Source organism: Xiphophorus hellerii, chromosome 12 (genome assembly GCF_003331165.1).
Source record: "Xiphophorus hellerii strain 12219 chromosome 12, Xiphophorus_hellerii-4.1, whole genome shotgun sequence".
Lineage (NCBI taxonomy): Eukaryota > Metazoa > Chordata > Actinopteri > Cyprinodontiformes > Poeciliidae > Xiphophorus > Xiphophorus hellerii.
The window spans coordinates 16765119-16787968 of NC_045683.1; the positions used below are offsets into that span (position 1 = coordinate 16765119).

Consider the following 22850-nt stretch of genomic DNA (forward strand, 5'->3'; position numbering starts at 1 on the left):
GTGTGGTTAAGAAAATATGAAAGATGACTCATGGGGCTGTTGTAGCAAAGAGATTAACCTCCAAAGAAACTAAGACATTGTGTGAAATAATAAAAAAAAGAAAGTACTGGAATTTAATAAAAATACCAAAAATTAACTCTGCTTCTTTGAATTTTCCACACTGTCCTGGAAACTCTGATTGAACTGTTAAAGGTTTGTTCTGCGGGGAACAAACCAGATTCTCACTAATTTTAGATAAAGACGTTTTCAAATTGCTTAAGCTGTACTTTTAAGCTCCTTCTTGTTGAGAGGCGACTTATGCGCTTTGAGCTTTCCGTTGCAGATTAATGCACACAATGGGGCAGCAGCTTTTGAAGGAAACGTTTAACCACAAACTGCAGTCAGCAGACGCAGCAGAGAGCTCAGTACTGATCCATCTCTGTCTGGTTGATTAGCTGAGCTCAGCTCTGCAGCATCATTAGTGACCAGAGACTGACAGCTAGGCGAGGAGGTGAAGCGTTTGTCTCTGTCTCCGTACCAGACACACTTATGTCTGCTGCTGTCTTTACACAACACAGAGACATGAGGTCTGTTTACATTAAACAATTGTTCACAGAGAGATCCTTTTTTGTTGTTTCCTCTCAAAACAAGAGATAAATAAAAATTATATAGGTCTGGAAAAAATTAAGAGACCACTGCACTGAGCTCCATTGAAAACCTCATGATTATTCCTTCAAATATTGATTTCTGAACTCTTCCTGAGTTAAAACATTAGTATTGTTGTTTCTAAATGATTATGAACTTGTTTTCCTTGCATTATTTGAGGTCTGAAACGCTGCATCTTTTTTGTGATTTTGACCATGTCCTCTTGTATTCTAAAAGCATTGCTTCCTCATGTTTAATAATGAAATATGAATTAAATAATCATCTCATTTTATAAGTGTTGGTGGGATGTAGATGTGTAGTAAAGTAACTATGAGAGTTTGAAAAATGACTCTAATGAAGTACACAGATTTTGAGTTTAAATCAAAAAGTTTAAACAAATTAGGAAATGTAAAGCTGTGCCTTCATGTAAAGAATTTCAATTACCAGAGAGAGCCAGATGGATTATTTATCCCTCTCCTCAGCATGGGCAGCAGGACCAACACTTTTCCTCAGTGAATGACTCAGACATATGCCAGCTGGTACTGAAGTGTATTAGAGCAGATCCACCTAATGTTTTCGCCTCTCATTCTGTTGACTAGTCTCAGTCGGGTTACCTGGAAGTCGTCCGAAGAAACAAAACCTGCATCTAGACCCCGGTGTTTACAGTTCTTTCCCAGGGTCTTCAGTTTCTTTTATTAAGTGTTCCGCCTAAATGTTTGAACAGACTTCGTCATATCCTGACTTTAGAAACAAGCGGTCTGTGAGGCTGAGAGCTCATATTGGGGAGGCTCAGCTGTAATTTCAGTTGAGAAAGAAGCTTCGTCTTCCTGTAACAGCTGGTCAGACAATTGATCCCCAAGTTATATCCAGACTTCCACAGAGTTTGAGTTGAAGGCAAGCGAACCCCATAAGCCAGGTAACATCCGTTGTTTTATATAAGGCTGGGTGACAAGCTCCAAAAACATGTTGCAAACAAACCCGCACTGGGACTGAGGCGAGAGTATGCGAGGTCAGAGAGGTTTTCACCTCATATGCACACATCTCACCTCATCAGTCAGCAACAACACGCAACATAAAGGAGGGAGACTCACCGTAGCACCCAATCATCACCTTTCACGGAAACATGAGTTACTTCCAAAGCAAACATGAATGAAACACATTTCATCTGGTTACTTTATAACACAGCAGTTTACTTACACCAATAATGGATATAATACATTTGTGGATGTGGGTGCATATGTATTCATGCATTTAACTACTAATGTTTGGGTAAATGTTGAACCTTCACCATACGCCAATTTCAGTCTTCAATAAGCTTCTGGGAAACTTTTGGCTAAATATTTAGCTACTCTTCACTAAACATTTAGCTACCCTGGATTACTAGTTTAATGGTTAGACAAGGTTAATGTTAGGGGAACATGTTTTCAACGGGGTTGAGGTCAGGGCTCAGGAGAGGCTCATTAGGACATTTCTCATCTGAGATCTTATCATCTGAACGTAACTTTCCTCCACATATGAAAGGAATTTGTTTAAGATATTCAGTAGCAAATTGAAAGGAAGTAGGATGAAGGTTTTTTATTATAAACTGGAAGATGTCGCTCACCACAGTGAAGCAATGTGAACATTATCCTGGATTGATAAGGTGCTGAAGAAGAAAAAAGCAACTGCTCCAAAATGGCCAACTTCAAGCTACCATTCGGTTCTTCTTACATGGACAAACCAAAACTCCCTTCAGGAGGAAAATGGTCTGATCACACCAGGCAAGTATTGAGCTATTTGGAAAGAAGTATGTTTGTCGACATCACAGTAAGGTTTTCTACACTAAGCCAACTAACAAGCATGGTGGTGGCCACATCATGCTATGGGTCTGTTTTGCTGTCAGTGGTATTGATGCATTTCACAAAGAGGATGAATTAATTGACATAAAAGACAAACCAAATTAAGAGATTGATGGTTGAAATGTGGACAAAGATGATTATTTGAAAAGGACAAGGCAGATCAAACTGGTTTTGGAGTAGCTAAAGCCAAACAACGATGAGCTTTGTGAATGAAATCTACATTAAAACTGGGTCTCTGCCAGAAAACAACTAGTTCTCTGCCGATTCTGCCAAGAAACATGCTCAAATATTCAACCATAATGACGTCAGTAGGATATTCATGACAATAATGAATATCCTACTTTCCTTCTTCTGCACACATCTGAGATTGTATTGGATCAGAGAATATCCACAATGAATTTAAACTACTGCAGACATTTTTCTTTTAAAAATGTGGTTATTATTTTCCCAGAAGTTCAAATAAATCATTAAAAGTCCCAAAGTGTTTGCTGCATACATGCTTGTGATAAACATCTGATCAATATGTTAAGTGTCTGTAAAATGTGCAGCCATTTTTTAGCCTGTTTTCCAACTGAATCAATTTAGTTCAGAAGATTTACCTTCTTACTGACTATAAATATTGTCAGCTGTCTAAATTTACATTAGCTTTTTCTATACTTTTTGATTTGTTTCTGTCACAATTCAGAAACAAGAAATTTTTGCCGGTCTTGTAGATCAATTGAATTCAAGAAACCAGATGCAGAGCTTTTGAACAGCTGAGCAAACGAGCCTAAATTCAAACCGTTTAAATATTTTAGTAGCCCCTCTTTGACAACTAAAACTTAAATGGGAAAAAGCAGTCTAGTTGTTAAGCTGAATGTAATATGGTGTCTTATGTTGCGTAAAACTTATATAAATAAGATCATTTCAACTCTAAAATCTTTGGTCGTGTACCTCGCTTGCAGAGTTTCAAAACATCGGCACCCAAAGTAAATAAAACTGTCCAAGTGTTCATGTGGGTGTTCACTTTCTGACTGTCTACACTGCAGTACTTACATCAGTCTTTGCAGCCCATCCAGGTGTGCTCACACACACAGCCTCTAATCTTCCACAGGAAAAAGGAGGGTCTCCAGCCTTTCCTCCCTCCTCTCTGTCGAGCTGACTCTACCTCACCTTTTCCCTCACTCACTCTTTCTCCACTCTCTCTGTTTTTCCAACGCATTCCTTTAGCGATGCTGATGTCAGTGACAGGCGTCTCAGTCTGACCGGCCCTCCCGAGCAGGAACTGGGTTCTAATTACACAACAGTGCAACAGTGCTTCCTGCTTATTAGATTCCCCAGCAAGTTTCACCATGGAAAAAAAAATGTTAGCAATCTAAACGACAGACAGCAGGACCAGACAGTCTGAAGTACCTGAAGGGCAATTCTAGTTAGTAATTACAGGCAAATTGAGCTTTGTTTGAGAAGAACTCACCACCTTCAAGTCTAATTACTGGTCAGAATAGATCTGCCTCTTCTATCGGGTCTCTGTTTGTAGCAAGATGTTGCGGAAATTGAAGAAGAGGGGCTTAGGTTCAGAAAGAGTCATAAAAATATTTTTTACAGAATAGAGCAAAAAAAAAAAAAAAGATTAAAACACCTTCATGTTCTCCATATGTTATAAAAAGAAAAACCTCAACCCTTAGATGTATTGTTAAAATGGAAACGGTTAAAACTCTGGCATGAAAGCAAACATTGCTGCGGTTTGTGTAGCGTGGCTAAAATTAGTGGTGGGCGCTGTCAAACTGCAGCACACGGATTTGACAAACAATCTGGTCAGGACGGGCTGCACAAACATTTACGTCTTTAGAAAGCAGCAGATGCAGAGGCTGACACTCCTCACTTATATTAAAAATGGCACAGTGCCTCAGAGGCTCCTCCTGTACAATCCCTTGGTAATATTCATCTGGCTTTTCATCCAGAAACATCCAAATGTTGCATCGTTTCTTTCTTGGTTAACAGAAGAGAGACATAAAACAGGGCACAAAAGCAAAAAGTCCTACTTGTAAAAACTATCTATACACTGATGGTGTAGACAAGGCGGCCATGTTTGCATATATACTGTATGAAGGTTTCATTCATCAGTCAGATATTCATTTATACAAACCACTTAGCCTCAACCTGAACCTATTTCTACTCTAATAGTACTCATTAAATCAATTATAAATAACAGTTGCAGTTAAAAACGAACCCTAATTAAAAATAAAGTTTTACAGGCCGTTTTGAAACACCTATTCATCCATTTTATCGTCGTCCACTTTTCCATATTAGTTCACGTCAGCAACAGCCTCATGAGGGAAAGTCGTATCTTTCCAGCAAACTTCATTTTGGTGGATCCCAGGAGATTCCTGGAAGTGAGCCCTGAGTCTGCTCAGGAGTCTCTTCACACTTACTGGGACGCAAGATGTCTGAACCGTCTCTACTGACCGCTTTGAATCAACGGTTCAAGTCCCTCTATAGTTCCAGCCTCATTACGGAGGAAGCTCATTTTAGACATTCCTGTCTGGGATCTTGTTCTTTTGATAATTATCCAGATGGACCGGTAAGTCTGAGAGCTATGCTTTTTGGCTCAGCTCGTTTTTCACAACAAAACATGCAAGCAGCGTCATCAGCGTTACTGCAGACGAAGTCCCAGTTGGGCTAGAAATCTCCCAATCCATCGCTGCTGAGCAAGACACTTTAACTCCTTTACTTCAGGCAGAGACTCATCTCCAGATTTATATTTGGCTTAACCAAGTGCTAGAAGTTCATAGCTTGAAGCAACTAGAATCAAATCATCTGCCACAAACAAATATGAGGTTACAAAACAAGCAAATCAGAAACTCAAATTTGTTCCAACCGCCACTGGGAAGAAGCTTGGCTTTGTGCAGAGGAAATGGAGACAGTTCCTCAAAAGCCACACAGGTAACCCATCGTCTTGCAGCATCTCCCAAAGATGGAGGGAAGCATAAGGCTTTTCCACAACCATAAACACATGTATGCACTGGGGGACTAAACTCCCACGAACCCCTCAACATGTGTGTTTTGGTTTCAGTAAGGAGCGCAACTGTAATTTGTATTTACTGTTTTCATCAAGGTTTAGAGATCTACACAATCTCTTTATTTTGTTACTGCCACTGATTTTGTAACAAAGTTAGGCCTGGGATTGATTTTGCTTCCTTTCTGCAAATTAGCCTCCCTTCTTTTTGTTTCTTTCTTGCTTGATTACGCTTCCAAGCAAACGCAAATAACTCCTCCAAAGAAAGTACATCTGTTTGTTTTTATCCGAGCAGTAAATAAAACCGTGCTCCAACAATGTGGGTTTTCTCTTCCTAATTTTGACCGCACAAAACGTGAGCATAATCAAAATCTCTTCTGGTTATGTTTGATTTTGTTTTGAATTAAAAGGGCATTTTTATTAATAACAATTTATTATCATCCAGAACAGAACCAGCCTTCTTTATTAGGTTGTTGAGCCTTTTGAGGTCCCTGGCTCTGATGCTGCTGCCTCAACAAACGACGGCAGAAACAATGAAACTCTCAGGGGTTGCAGATCTTTGATCTAGCAGATGAAAACTGTGATCCTATCTCAAGGTTGAAGCTAAAAGTGCAAAACCTTGATTTCTAATTAATTTTTTAGAGTAAAACTGTGAAGATAAAAAATAAAATTCGTCCAAGGGACCATTGAGTTACAATTTCTGTGCCAGCACATATCAGCATAAAAATGGATATTGTATTATCTCTTTAGAACCAAAACCAGTTCTACAAGGGTACTGGCCCCTGCTGGCCCCTGTCTAAAGCTGTGCATGACTGCTTATGCACAGTTTAGCAGAAATAAGTTATTTTTCCTCTAAAGCAACAAAAAGAGGGGCAAACCGAGCAACATCAACTTCAAATTAGCGAGGCTAATGCTAAGCTTAAATAGCAAAGTGCAGACATTTTTCCAACTCCATTCCAACACTGAGCATATTGTTGTAATACTAAATGTTATAGAAATGGCTCAATAGTCTTTAAAATTATTTATCAACAATTCAAGATAACACGTTCTTCCAAGGAACGAGATTTGGCACAAATAGATTTTTTTTTTTATCATGAATGTTTTGGAAATCGTCAAATTCCTAAAGTCAAGTAACATGACGTTCATTTATTGTGAATATTGAAGCTCTCTAGATCCAGGAGGCTGAGAAATTACTCAAAGAGAGTCACTGAGACTAAAGTATCTAAACAAAGGGCTGAAAAGACTAAACAGTGAAAGATGTCGAACTGACCAACTGCAATGACGGTAACAGCAGAACATTATGTAGAGTTTATACGAAACTGCCCTCTGCAAAAACATCCTGCAAAAATCCTGGCAAGCAGACGTCTCACTCCGACCGCGATGATTACCATACAGGTAATCATACAGGAGTTTACACACATTGGGGCTCCCAGACTGAGCTGCAGCCAAGCAGCAACAAGGCCAGTTTACAAACTTTTATCTAAACACTCTGCCCCATGTCAAGCACTGGTGCTGAGTGAGTCAAAGCTTTCTCTCAGTAAGGACAAGTTAAGTCCAGCACACAGCCTGTTTATTCAAGTTTGGCCTAAAAAGTATGCTGCCACATTGGCCAAATGTAATTTCCCTACTGTGGTGTGATTTGTATGCGAGAGCATAAAAAGGTAAACTCTTGCTAAGTGAGACCTTTAATAGCCCATGTATTTTCACCGTTATTACCTACGTAAATAACGAAAACAATAGAGTCTCCTGCAGAAAAAAAATCCATGACAACCAAATACAATGCTCCAGTTAAATAACACTGACTGCGCTGGTAACTAAACTCATCCATCCTGGGCCAAAAAAACAACTTTTAAACTGAAAGCTGGGTCAGCTCCCCTTCTGGATGACATCCTGCTTCAATAGCAAACAGTAAACCTGCTTTTATTGGGTCTCCAGGGCTACAAATGAACTGACTGCAGAGCACATGTGCAGCAAGAAAAGGTCCCAATCTGTCCTCACTTCTGTTTTAGTTATCCTTATGATTCAGCGTCTTTCAGCGAGTATCTTTTGTCCACTTCCCTAATCATAACAAATGATTTGATCCTCAGGTTAGCCCTCCTAAGACAGGATAAAATTGCGATGAAGCTATCCAGCGAAGCTCAGAGGGTTTGTCCCACAGGAAATGTTAAGATGCAGCAGTCAGAAGAATCCAAGACTGCCCGGATATTTCACTGCTTCACACTTGAGAGAGATGCGGAGAAGTCTGTGAGAGCATGCTATCATCTCCTCATTGTAAATATGTCTGTCTGCCAATATAAGCAGCGTGCAGAAACAAAAACTCCCCAGAGTGTTGAGGTCAAGCAGGAACATGTTTTATTTTAATGCGCTGGTGAAATGAATTATGCTGGGTGATGAATTCGTTGCTGATGGACTTATTAAAGGATATATATTTTTAGAACCAAAGCCTTAGTTGATGGATACACATTTGTGAAAATCTACAAAATTACGGTCATTATGTTTCTTATCTTGCCATGTATTTTATTATCTAACTGTGTATGTCTTGGGGTGAATGGTATTAAACGTGCAGTACCCTAATGGGTCAGGGGAGAGTACGGTTCTTTTTGCCATAGTGTCAACATCCTGTTTTCTGGCTTTACACCTTTAATGGTGATCTGAAAAGTCAGTCCTCTAGAGACGGCATCCTGCAGGTTTCAGTTCTTTCCACTTGAATCAAATGGTGGTTCATCAAAGGCCTCTGCAGAGCATTAACATGCTGAGGATGTAGTTGAACCTTTTAAATCAGCTGATTTATCAAAAACTAGATCCGGCCTTTGAGAACCGGATCTGGACACTCATAGTTGGCCATAGACAAATCTATGACTGCCTCCAAGATAAACCAGAGGTTCATTTTCTACTTTCTAGGGTTATTTTCCTACATTTGATTATATACATAATTGAAGTGTGGAAAAATAAATAGAAGAAATCACAACACTGTACATGTAGAAATCAGTAAATCTTTTAAGTTGAGACAGTTTACCTACAAAAGACAGAGAGAGAAAAGTAATTTTGAAAATTTGTATCCCTGATGTTTTTGTGACTTTTGTCGTTTCAAACTAACCGTTTAGTGGAGTCGGCTTAAATAATAGACAGCGACTAGATGTCTGGAATCAGTTCAGGCTGAAGGAGAATTTAACGCCAGCGCCATCAGTTTCAGGTCGGACTGCTAGACTTTCATCTTCAACTCCATGAAGGAATCCTTTGAGTTTTCTTACCAGACTAGGACATTTTAATCTTGTTTGAAGCAAGAAAAGAAAAATAAAATGAAACTTTTTGCTAAACATAGGTTATTGCATCGTATCATATTATCTTTATTGCACCTTTAGTAATAGGAACCACAAAAAGATTCCCCAACAGCAGATAGATTCCTGCATTAATGCGAAGCAGACATGGCGTCTGGCCGATGAAAACAAATCCAGCTGTTTCTAAGCATCAAACCTGCAGGTTGTTGAAAGACATCTTCTGTTTTGTATTTGCTTAAGGTTTAATACACACAGGAAGATGTGACGCAACAGCGGGCTCTGAAAACCTCTCAACTAGATTTGTTCATCTTGCCTCAAATGAAAACCTTGTGAATGCAAGATTAGAAATTGAAATAAAAATACAGCATGGAGTCCTCACTAAAAACATTAAAAAGTAGGAGCAAAGATATAAAATTTTAATTTATTGGGTCAAGTGATTGCACTGACTGATGATCCATCTCTCTGACTCGCAGTCACAGATGTGAAAGATCTCAGAGCGGCGGCAGAGTGCCAGGATCAACATCATGACCTCTGAGCTCCAGGTTCTGTGAGGGATTGATGGTTCTTGTGCATGCTGCTACTGCACAATCCTTAAAATGAGCAGCATAATGCAAAAACATTCATTATTTTACCGGGTGGCCATTTTTAAACTGGCCAGAGAGTGACCACTGAACTTTGTATAACACATTTTTTATCTTGATACTACAGGGACCACAATTTAAATGGAATAAAGTCATTATTGCAATAGGTGCCATGCATAAAACTGTTTTCCTCCTTGGGTTTCATTGACCTGATGTAGATTTTTGCGACAAAGACCATAAAGCTCAGAGAGAATCATGACATTACGATGATGCCATCATCGCAATATTTACTAATATCACAGTATCATGTTCTCCTTATATCGTGCAACATTAGTCGAGACTTTCAGTGTGCTGACAAGACGGTGCCTTTGTACTCACGATTGCTTGGAGATGCACACAATCCCACTGGAGCAGAGAGACTGGAGCTATAATTAAAGACAGCGTTTAGCTCTCTCCTTCTAGAAGCAGTAGAATATCAAAAAAATGTGTTCAGGGGAGTGGTATTGGGATCAAGCCAGATGTGGATTTGCTGCCGCTAATTTGTGGACTGCAGATGTTTCTAAAGCTCTTGGAGGATAAAGACCTCTATTTACATAAAAAGGAATAAAATATAAACCCCTAACATGATGCAAGCTTGTCTGGATCTCTGTAACAGTATTCATCATATATAAATATTAAGCCATTAAAAGCTTTGATTGTTTAAGTGCTTTTATATCTTATTGGTTTAAATACATTGTGGCCTGGTTTTATTGTAACGATTGTGAACTTCAACCTGCTGTCTCTGCATGAGGTTTAGTCAAAGCAAATTGATATTTCACTTGTAACAAGACTTTTTCCCACATTACAAGTGAAATAATCTGCCGGTGGAACTGGAACTTTTTCATCAATATTAAGGAATTACTGACTTTAACAGACATTTTTAAATCATCACAGTATGATGAATCTGCACATTTTAGTTAAAATCATAGACTTGTTTTTGTTTTTGCTGTTCCTCATTGTCAAACTCACAGCTGAAGGGTTTCTGTATCTTATGTTTTCTCCTACATATAATGTTGTTTTTAAGTTATTTAAGTGCCCAAAGGTCTGTATTATTATTATTATTATTATTATTGTTGTTGTTTTTATGAGTAAAGTATTTGCAAGACTTTACTCATTTCTCTCCTTTAGGTTTGGTTCACAGTTTGCACAGGACAGTGCCTTGCAGAATAATCCGTCCCACAGGGGGGGGGTTACAAATGTGTAAAATGATAACATTTTCAATTTATATGTTGAGTGCACCTATTACGGCAAATAGAAAAAGTTTCATGCAAAAAAAAAAAAGAAATTTTTTTAACTTTAAAACGGGTCAATTTCACCCGCAACATAACAGGAGGGTTAATGCAGCTTAGCTTAAAAACCAAAGACATTATTTAAAGGTTTTCAGGTAAATGTGTTTCAGAAAGAAACTGCTCATTCCTCACTCTATACACATAAGTTTGACAACAAATCATTTTCTAGGAGATCCAAATGAAAGAGACGTCATTTAGCTCTGTCAGCTCTGATAGGTGCTAAATCTGACCCCACTTATTGGGGATGTTTCAAAGTCTCACTGGGGCTGAAACCAGAATTTGGTCCAAAGTCAGAATACGAGCGCAGCAATCAAACAAATCTACATGTATAAATACTTCAAAAGAACGAGGGAGTCAATGACTGCGTGAAGCTGAGCTCCTCTCTGTCTAATCCCTGGGTGAATGGTGCACTGTGTGCCAAGCATTCTTCTATGGCTTTCTATGGCTTTTTGGAGATTAGACCCCACTAACATCCAGCGAGGCCCGCAGGGTGGGATCAAAGCTGGGTGAGCTTTGTGGGCTCATGGGGATGACTGGAGGACCGACAGTCAGTTTTCAGGTATACTCGAACTGAAATCCCAGACCTCAACCAAAAATATGAGAGGGCGATGCAGAACGCACACACCTGGTTGGAAGTTCATGTTGCGTAAATCCATCTGAGCGCTAACTGGCCCTGCACTGATTGATGTAGGAGTAAAACTTGAACCAAAGCAGTGAAGGCGATATGCGGCGCCTCGGCTCAGTGAGGTTACACAACCAGATGAAAGACTTTACTCATTTCTCTCCTTTAGGTTTGGTTCACAGTTTGCACAGGACAGTGCCTTGCAGAAGTATTTTTGAACGTTTTCCCATTCAATGCTTTTCAGTGAAAATTTTATTTGACAGACCAGTCTTTGTATTTGGCCCTTCTGAATCAAATACAAAGACCACCATTCAGCTACAACAGCAAGTCTGTTGCTGTTTCTACAAACTTTCACATCTAGAGACTAAAATCTTTGCTCATTCTTCTTTTCAAATCAGCTCAAGCTCAGTCACACTGGAAGGAGAGCAACTGTGAACCTCAGTTTGAGCTCCGTCCCACATGTGTGTGTGCAGAATAAGATTTACATCTACACTTTGAAGAGGCTATTCCAGCACATTAATATATTTTGATTAAACCATTTCATTCCATGTAGGACTGTGTATTTAGGGCTGCTGTTTTCCATTCATCTTGGTCTAAATTCCTTACCAGGGTTGTTTTCCCACATAGTCATGTATGTAGTTCTAATTATCTCCACATCAGGTCTGACCATCTTCCTGCTCTCTACAATATGATGCTGCCACCATATTTCAAGGTGCAAATGGTGACGTGTTTGTTTCCTGCGACGTAGAAGATTTTGCATGTATGCTAAAATCTTCAATTTCAGTTCAGTGTGTTCCCCACACAACTTCCATCAAACATTTTTATTATGTTTATATAACACTCACTTTTTTCTTGCCACTCTTCCATAAGTGGCGCAAACGTTTGTTGGGTAAAAGACTAATTGCTAACTTGTCAAAGAGATTTTTCCACTCGAGCAGCATATCTCTGCAGCTCCTCCAGATCACTGACGTCTTTGTTGCTTCTCTGATTAATGCTCCGCTTGTGTGGTCTGCAAATTTAGGCAGACCGCCATATCTGTCTACCCTCTCCTCTTTCACATGCTGGATTAAGCGGTAATCTGTGAGATGTTGAAAGTTTGGGATTTTGCTCTGTAATCCATTTTTGCTACAGGCTTCTCCACGTCTTTCTCTCTGATCTGTCTGCTGTGGTTCCTTCATGACATTGTTTGTTCACTAATCAAACCACTGAGGTCGTCAAAGAACAGCTGTATTTATCATGTGGTCCAATCAAACACATGGATTTTATTTCATGGTAAAGGAGTAAAGAGCACTATATACAAATGCATGGCAGACTTTTTATTTTATTTGCAAAGAATAGTTAAAACTATACATCATTTATTTTTCCCGCGTCACAATTCTCAATATTTTGCTTTGTAGCATCACAACATCTGAACTCAATGGGTCTGACTACGCGAGCAAGGAACAGAATGAGGAGCTTTCACCATGAAAACAGATGAAATACGATAAAGTGAGAGGCAGTTTGGACTTTGTCCGGCCCAACTGGCTAAACTTGCATCCAACAAGACAAGACAGACAAAACAGACGTGCTGTTTGATCTGCAGCGACCTTTGAACACCCAAAAAGATCCACTCAACGCATGACCTTTGCCCTGGCAGAAAGGAAAACAGGACGTTTGCCTGAATCTATGAAGGACAACAAAAACAAAGCTGAGGAAGTCTGTTATATTCTTTTTTAGCAACAATATAATCTGTAAATCTTTACAAATTAGGAAAACAGCTCCAGGCAAGACCATCACACAGAGGGATAGTAAACAGCTCAGAAATACAACAGAAGGAATTAAAAAGACTAACGTTCAGGAGGGCCTCAGGGCACAATGAAAATAAACCGGCTTTGTCCTCAAACATGTTTAACTATTAAAAGGGATTTAGTGTGTCTGTGCACATGGCGTATTCTGAAACTAAACCCACAGCAGGAGCAGATATGCAGGAGACCAAAAGATGAGACTAATTACAGCTTGTTGGAATTTTAAAAGCTTATCTATTTATAGTCGAACCTATCTGCAGCATCTCGGCCCTGATGACAAACAGCAGCATGAGGCATGTTTCAGTAACTACCAGGAAACGAACAAACAAAAAAAAAAATAGTAAAAGAAAAACTGTCCTCCAGAGGACTTCAGCGCCACACAGACAAACATAATCACAGCTTGGTAAACACAGACTGATTTATCTTGATGCTATATCTCTGTTCTTCGTTCCTTCCGCACAAAGTGGAGGTTTATTACCCATGGAGCTTGTTTGTTGTCCTCATGAACCATCTCTAACAGGTGTCTTTCTGCATCGGCAGGCGCTCGTTCTCTTCTCTGTCTGGAGAGAGACCAAGCCCCACGCCCTCATATCAAAACACAGCCACAACTCCTCTGATCTAGGCAGCGTTAACTCCCAACATGTGGTTCTGTCTCATGTCTGCTTCCTCTTGACAGATGCAAATAAAATGGGCCCTTATGCACACTCGCCGGGGACTGTGGTCTGTTTGCATTTCGCACCATTGGAGATAAGTGTGCGTGCGCCGCGTGCTCTATAAAGGGCTGATAAGCCAAAGAGGGCCATCCTGAGCCGAGTGCTGCAGATGACAAAAACACACACACACACACACGAGACAGCTGACGTTTCTCTACAATTTACTGAAAAAGCAAGCGTAAAACAAGATGAATGACCGACGCTTTCCTCTAAAAAGGTTTCATGAACTATAAATAAGCAGTCTATTTTTTATATTATCAAGTTTTCATGTTGTTCTACTGCAACTTGCAAAAAGATTAATACCATTAGAGTTTTTGGTAATGACACATCCACAAACTTTGGTGTGTTTTTAGTAGATTTTAGTCAACACAAAGTAGAGCATAAGTGTGAAATGGAAAGAAAATCAACATAGTTTTCAAAATTATATTACAAACAGAAAGTCTGAATAAGTGTGGTATGCATTTAAAGCATCCCTTTTTACTCTGATACCCATAAAAAACTGTAGCAACTACAAATCCAAATATAAAGGAAGGAATATGGAGAGAGCCTTATGGCAATACATTAACTAAAAGTTGAAAGCAAGGTTAATTGTATGTTATGCACTTTACAAATCTGGCCTTAATAAAACAACCGCAGGAGGAAAACCATTGCTTAAAGAAACTCAATATTAGTGCTGTTTTTGTTTCCTACAAACCATGATAAGCTGGGAGAGGCAAATCCCAAAAAGACTCACATCTGTAATTGAAGCAAAAGATTGTTCTACAAAATATTGGCTCAGGGAAGTTTAATACAAATGCACATCAAACTTTTCAGATTTTTATTGGAAATAAACATTTTTAAACCCATCTGTCCTTTCCCTTCACTCCACAAGTCTACACTGCAGTGAGTTGGTCTCTCCATCGCATAAAATTCAAATAAGTGCATTGAATTTTGTGATCATAACGTGACAAAATGTGAAAAAGTCCAAGTGGCCTGTTTACTAGTGCAAGGCACTATATCTTAGGTGTGATCCTGAGGTAGGAACCAGCAGCGATGGATAATGTGAGAACGAAGCTTTAAGGAAGAAAACAGACCCAAGCTTTAAGAATCGCTGATTTACATGAGGGTACCTTATGCTTCAAGGACAGATTTACTAAGTGTAGAATGAATTATGCTCCGAACTGTAGAGCAGATGTAAGGGATTTGGATTTGTGCTCATTTTTTTGGCAGAGGAGGGACAGGGCACTGAACGATTCAGTGCAGGAAAACTGTCAGGAGTCCTGCGTTCGCATTAGTTCAGGTCCAACTCTGCCTGCGCCTCGGTGCCAAGTTAGAGTCGCTGCCAGGTGATGGACTGCAGTGACGTTCGTTCTCAGCCACTCACATGCTAAAAGGAGATATTGTGGACGCATTAATTCCCCAAACTTGCAGTTAATTGCCTCTGCAGCAAATCACAGAGACAGACAGATGAGAAAACTGTTGGGGAATGAAAAGGGATTAATGATAAGAGCCCAGATGAAATGTGGGGAGGATGATGGTGTTTCCCTTCAATTCAACCTGCACTCTTCTTCCACCTCAGCAGAATGAGGGTCTTATCTCTGAAAGGCTCTTGAGCACCACATGCCCACTGACAGAGCTGACTGTGTGAATACTTGCGCACAGCGATGAAACCATGCACACATGCAGAGGAGAGGCTGCCGTGCCGGAGGATGGGGGCAGATCAGAGGAGATCTGAATCTCGCAGAACCATCTCAGCAGCTCAGCCCAAACAACAGCCAAACAATGCCGGGCCATCAATCACGCCTTATCCTTTTAGCTAATAAAAACAGACTGTGCGATCACAGTTTTCAGGTCAAAGGGGGTCGACCAACCCTGCGGGGGCTCTGTCAGGGGCTGACGTGGTGGATGCAGCTCTTATCTCAGCAATGCATTGTAAAAGAACACAGGCTCCCCTTCAGACTCCTCCCTGCTGGTATTCACACAGTTTTTTTTGTTTTTTTTTTCTCAAAAGCCATCCTTCACTCCCTCACATGCACATAGATGAGAAACCGCTGATTGAAGACGTGGAAAACTTTAGGACAAACTGCAGAGTAGACACTTAAGTAGAACTAATATGCAAATTAAGTAGCGGAAAGTTTCGGGAATAAAAATCTATTTTCTTCTTTAAAAGTCTGGTCTGGGAGAGACAGGCACTGATGAATAGGACACATTTATTTTTATAGCTCACCAAAGTTTCCAGCCCTGAATAAAACAAAAGACTTAAATTCAACAAACAACTAAGAGGTCAGAGATAAAGAAAGTCAGGATGGACTAGATTAGTTTCCAGCTTGTGGCCTTCATTCTCAAGCTCTGAATATTTTTGTTTTTCCACGTACGCAGCTAAAAACTAAAGGAGACGGGGCCTTTCAGGAACAGTTTCCCTCCGCAGCTCCGCTCTGTTTTACTGACTCTGGAGGTTTTTAAAAAGCAAATGAAAACACTTTTGTTTCCCCAGGTTTTTATGCCATGATTTTATTGTGTTTCTTATGTTTGTTTTATACTTTGGAAAGTTTAAGGTTGATTTTTATTGTGATTTAAATAAAATTTACTTACTTACATTTACCCACTTTCAACCTTTCAATCAGCAGTTAAAATGTTCACATGTTCTGCATATGAGATTAATTTAGCTGTAACTGTTACTGTGCGTTTTTCCGCTTTATGTAAAAGATAATACCACTGAGAACCACAGGACACCATCTGTGACCATTGGGATACAAACAGTGCACACTAGTTACTAAATCATTCCTTATCAAACTATAGAGCATCAAACTTTTGATGCAAATGCGTATGAAAATGCCCGGCCTTATTTAAACCCTGTTCCAACAATGCCTTGCTATCCATCTGATCTCCACCTAAGGCAGGTTTTTGAAGATTTTATTGAGGTTTTAAAAACTTAGAGACGTCATACTGTCCATACTGATCATATGTGCCACTGCTATGTAATGCCATGTACCTTAAATGTTAACTGGCGTCCACAGTCACCAGATATCAGTCCAAAAGAGCAACTCTAAGATGTTTTGGAACAGGATCTTCAATCACGGTTGTACAGATAGAAAATCTGCAACAACTACCCCAAGTTATAATGTCAATCAGGTACAAAATCTCTGACGAATGTTCCTGACACCTTGTTCACTCCATGCCACAAAGAATTAAGGCAATTCTGAGGTCAAACAGAGAGAGGCTGAAAGGTGTACATAATACAGTGGCCAGTCAGTGTCATGTTTAGGCCTGCGTGTTTTTGGCAAGATGATGAACAGTGTGACAGCAGCTGAAGCAAGAAAGGAATCTTAACAGTCAGCTTGTTTTTAAAATGATCTCTCCTCTATCTGCCACCTTTTCAACAGCTTTTCAACTTTTTCAAAGCTTTTTCTCTGATTTTGACTTAATGCATGATTTTAATCTGTAAAGAAATGGCGTCATAGACTAGCAGTTCACAACATTATACATCAAATATTTATTTAGAAGTTCTGTTTTTTGTGTACGCTTCTTTTTAAAGACATGCAACAGAAAAATGTGTCAAGAAACACTCACATCATAACCTGTAAAACTTCAAAAGATGTGATTAATGTCTAAAAAACTAAAAGCCGTTTTAGTGTTAAAAACTAATGAGGATATATCACTATAAGAATGTTGAAGTGCTGACACCACTATGAACCCAAATAAACTAAATGAAACAATCCATTAGACTATGAATCATGCTGAATTTGGCATTTTAACCTCATACACTAATCACCAGGAGAGCATTAATCATCACAGTTATGTTATTCCAGAGATTGTATCATCAGTTAGATGTACGGTCATGCTGAGACACAGTGTAATGTGAAGATAGTTTCTTTATTAAGAGTTACAGGAGAAAAGTTGCACGTTTATAGCAAACTTTTGGTCTAAGTGGCCCTTTGCGGTATAAATCATGTAAATACGAGACCCCCGTGGTGAGAGGATTGTAATCTATCACAGCCGTCCTTTATGCAGCAGCAGCAGCCGAGGTGACATGCAGAGCCCCAAACTCCAGAGATCACTTCTCCTTCTGCAGGGAGCAGAACACTCACACACTATGAGATAAAACATCTGGTCTGTCTCGACTAAATATGTCTCCCATGTGACATCGTTTGCAGCATCTATCTGTCTGGAGTTAGTATTTATGGGAATGTGGAGTGCTGACGTGATGTATGTATTGTTTCTGTCCTCCCTCTTTGTCGCTGCAGTGCCAGTTGGGCTTTGAAACAGAGCTGGAGGTCTTGGGTCAGAATGACCTTGGGATCTATGATACTTTAGCAAACCTGGACAAAAATGTCCCACGGTCTTTCCTGGAAATGTCTTCATTGTTTAAAACAATAAGGAAACCATACACAATGTGGGAACTTACAAAGAAATCCCATTAGTTTAACTTTCTGTACACCCTATTTATTTCATTTCAACACTGGACTCACAAAGGAGACTGCACTAAATACATAAAGACCCAATTACAGCTGTCAAGTCCAGCAGATGCAAGCAATAAAGAAACACTCCTAAATGTTAAGAACATTTGGCTGCATAAAGGAAAAGCCACAGCCAGGATGCTGCTTCTAAGTCAGTAAGTTATGAGGACCAAAACAAGAAACAAAATAAGCTATTGGGTTGTTTGATGCCACATGATACTGTAAACTGACTTATTTAAAGACCAAAACCATTGATTTAACATAAATATGTATGAGACTGCAAAGTATAACACATAGTCAATGCTAATATGTGCTAAGCTAATTTGTGATATTTCAAAATAAAAATGATCATGATTTCATCCTTTTTTTCTGTACATGTCTCCCTTTAAACTCAAAATACATCAAAAGAAAAAGGTGATCTTAAAACTGCCACTATTCAATTTATTGACATTTAAATCATGCATACAAAATTCACATATTTTGATGTATGTTTCTGTACATTAGAGCGAGTAAAAGATGCTTCTGATTCTGACAGAAAAGAGATGCATCCCACAGATTGTAAAAGGAAAAAATACCACCTGCTGAAAGCTGGTATATTCTGTAGAAGGTACATAGGCAACCGGCAGCACTGCTGGCTTTACAAAAGAGTTGGTTGATTTACCAATTACCTAAGCTGTGAAGTCTGATGTAAACAGGGGCAAAATGTTTTACTTCATGGAGCAAATGTGGTCTGGATGTGAACTCATACATCACCTTCTCGTGTACCAACTCCTTCCCAGTTTTTTGCAAATCTAACAGAAAAACAGGTCACTTGGTTCCCTCTCTATTCTCCTATCTCAGCTTTCAGCAGACGGTATTTATTTCAGGCAATTTGTGTGTCACAAATCGCTCTGGTCTTAAAACGTCCAAAGCAAATTGTTTGGATTTAATTTAAAATATAACCAGAAATGTGAGCATGTTTGCCATAAATGCACATAGAACACCATGTGGGTAAATCCTTTTTGTGCAGACAAATGGGGGGGGTTTCTGTTCAGTAGCATAATTTTAGATGCAGGTCTTACTTTCCCTTTCAGCTTATGCGAAAAATAAAACCCAAATGTGTGTGGGGGGGTGTGCAGGCGTGTGTGTGAGTAAGTGTGAGGGAAATCAATGGTCTTCCTCTCCTCCCCTAACACTGCCTAAACAGAATCAAGCTTAAACAAAGAGTGGCTGCCAAGAAAAGACCTCAAGATTCATTGGAAAACCAAAAACGCTCTCAAATTCAACATCTGCCCTTGGCATACAAGTAATTTTAACTGAATAATGAAATTTAATATCTTTTTTAAGATTACGTTCCACTATAAAATTTAAGACAATGAAGTCAAGTTGTGCTGACTCTGTGCTCTGTTTTATCTACAGACTCTTAAACTACTTATAAAACCTGTAAAAATTACGGCCATTTAAAGCAAAGCAACATTTAAAAGGCATTTCACACAATAATTAATCTATAAACAAGACCACTTTAAAGAAGATGACAGCACTCTGCAGAATATACATGACATCATCCACACAAATGGAAAAGGAAAGTCACTTTAAACAATTTCATGCCCTCCTCCCTTTTCCTGCTCTCCCACGGAGAGTAATAGTTTTAATTCATCTATAAAATCTAAACCAGTGAGAATGAAAGTAAATCCTATTTTGAGAAACTAGGGTGATAATTTCTCTTTGTCTGCTCTGGCGGAGTCCTAAAGACTGTGAAAACGGTTGAGTCTTCCAGAGCTTTAATGCAATCAGCAGCTTTTACACTCAGTGACCTCAGAGCTCATCAAGGCTAAAAGAATCTTTGCCAGATCACTGGTGAATAAGTGAAGGAATCATTTGTGTCAAAAAAAATTACGCCACATCTATCAAATAACCAGAGTTTCTTCAAAAATGTAAAATTAAGACAAAAAAAATTTTCAAACACCATCCCAGATTTTGATTTAAAATCACTGAATTCAACTAAAACTTTTGTTTCTGATGGGTGAACTTATCTTCGCTGATGGCCTTGAGGTTGGAAGACCTGCTTCCTATCACCCTAATCTTTAGCTCCCTCCACAGATTCTCAAACATATTGATGTTGGGACTACGAACGTCATATTACCTCCACTAAGAAGAAACATGTTGGTATGATTGAATATTTAAACCTAAATCTCCCAGGACAGTTACTGATTTTAGGGGCAAAGATTCTATTTACTGTGGTTATTCAAGCTGTAATGAAAATTCAGAAAAACGACAGAAGAGTTGAATAATATTTAGATTTTTTGTTTGTGCAAACAGAGTAAATCTATGTCCCAGACATAGACAATGATTTTGCCTGCAGCCCCTCACCATTATCCTCTCTCTACAGTTACAGCTTACTTAAGTCAAACCTTACTCCACTGTCACTATCTTGCTCAGTGGCTGGTTGAGTGCAACCCATCTAGTGGCCTTGCTCAACTAAGATGGTCACTCAGAAGATATTTTGCCTGAATGAGGCTGCTTTCATAGTGACACTGAGAGCCTGAACTGGAATTACCTCCATCTAATATTTCTTCACATCTCAGGTGGAGCCAGATGAGAGGAATTCCACCTTGGCAAAAAGAGCCGCTCCAATGGATGAACGATCAAGAGCCATGTTTGTAATTAATCTCACAGCTTGCCCTCTTCCTTCAATAAGCGGCCCTAAGGGCATGAGGGGCCTTCGTTATAATTACACTGGACACTGACAGCTCTGGGTCCGTTGAGGCCTGATGGAGGAAAACTGGGTAAAAGCTAATCTTTAGAAGACAGAACTAAAGACAAAGTGCACATAATTCTCCCCTCAAAATGCTGTGGCACTTTTCTTCTGTGGTCCTTCCGCTGATTTACTGATACAGCAGGAGTAGAAAAGGCACATTGTAGTCGCTCAGCATCAAAGCCATGACATGTCTGTGAAATTCAAGACAAACTCAGAGCGAGTACATCTCGAGAAGCTTCTTATCATAGCCCAGCTTCAGTGCTGCCACTTACGGGACAATACTATAATTGTGCCACAAAGCACCAAATCATTGGACCCCTAAATCCTCTGCTCTGTCTTTTTTGGGTCCACTATCCACCCACAGCAGGGGGGATTACCGACTGGGAACCAAACGAGAAGCAGAAATCTAAATAACTTTCCTTTGTTTAGATATATCAAAATATTTGTTGCCCCCAAACAAAAACTGTGGTACATGCATGGATAATGTTCATCCTGGTTATTATTTCAGAAAGTCTCCTTTGAGCCGTAAGATGTGCAGCTGAAAAATATTAGCTTCCTCTAATCTTACGTCTTTAAAACATTTTCTTTCTCCGACTTAAAACATTAAAACATCTTATTAGGCGTTGCACATTCAGGTTTTTTTCTTCACCCGGCATCACTCCTTAACCAGTGCACCAGTTTTCATTTTACACTCATCTTTTCCTCCATCTAAGAGCGAGAGAATAAATTATGATCCCTTGCTGGTCTGAGTGAGATCAGAGGAAGGAAAGGGAGACGAGGGCTGAGCTTACACACGTTCGGGACAAACTGTAACTCTCCATGTTGTCTCTGGGTCAAAGACCCATCTGGCTGCAGATTTAGTGACTCCGCTTCAATAGAGCTCTGTTTATACAAGTAGCTAAGTTTACACTGGCAAAGTGGAGGGTTCATACAAAACACATTATCTGACAATAATCCTTTTCAGTCTTTTGTAAATAGGATGTAATAAAGAGAGATGTCCAAAGTGGGCGATCATTTCGAAAGCGGTCAGAGAGTCCATTTTGTGTGATTCAGAACCAGATCGTCTCACCGCTACAAGTGTGAACTCAGACCTTTCACTGAATTTCCTATTCAGACAATTCTCCCAAAGGAGAACCGCCATTCGCAGCAGGATCATAATGAAGCTGAAGTGGTATTTTCTTCAGCTCCATAAATGCGTAAAACGAGAAGTATATGTCTTCTGATGGATGTCATTATCCAAATTAGTGCGGGTACATTTCAGCATTCGGACTGAAACTTTAACCCAGATTTATTAGGGGGTTTCCTGTGCATGCAGACTTTGTGACAACACTACTAAATTATGTTCCCATTCAGGCAGTCCCATTACTGATTAGTCTGCTGAAAACTTTCTTTATTGGTATTATATTTAATCAATAAATGGAAAGAAAGTAGCCGTAGCTAAGCCTGCAAATTAAACTGTCATTTTCTGCAACAATCTAAAATCCCGACTTGGAAAACCCTTCAGCCTTTTACTTTACTCTTTTTATGAGTCAAAGTCTGAGTAAAATAAAAGTGTCCTTTGTGGCTCTGTAAGGATATAAGGATGTTCAAGCTGCATCAAAAACAACAACAAATACAAGAAATGTGAATTGTAAAAAGAGAATGTCACCTTTAAAAAGTTTAACTCCATCTCAAACAATAGCTTACGATAAACCAGCTCAGTGATCATTTATACAGTTATATGTTCATCAGTAAGCACTGTCCATATGAAGTAAATAATCTAAAGAAATAAATTAAAATTATAGAATACCATTTTGGTAAATTTCGAGACTGGCTCAAAATCCAGCAAACTAATGGACAGTCAATGACTCAGTATCTGTCACAAAAAAATATTTAAAATTACATTTTCCCTGCTCTATGTTTAGATTTAGATGG

The 22850-nt window shown here is 39.3% G+C and overlaps 1 protein-coding gene across 4 annotated transcripts in view; it reads right to left on the reverse strand.

The window, feature by feature from the left end:
- emid1 (EMI domain containing 1) overlaps positions 1 to 22850 on the reverse strand; it is a 64748-nt gene that overhangs the window by 20587 nt on the left and 21311 nt on the right. The window lies entirely within an intron of this gene.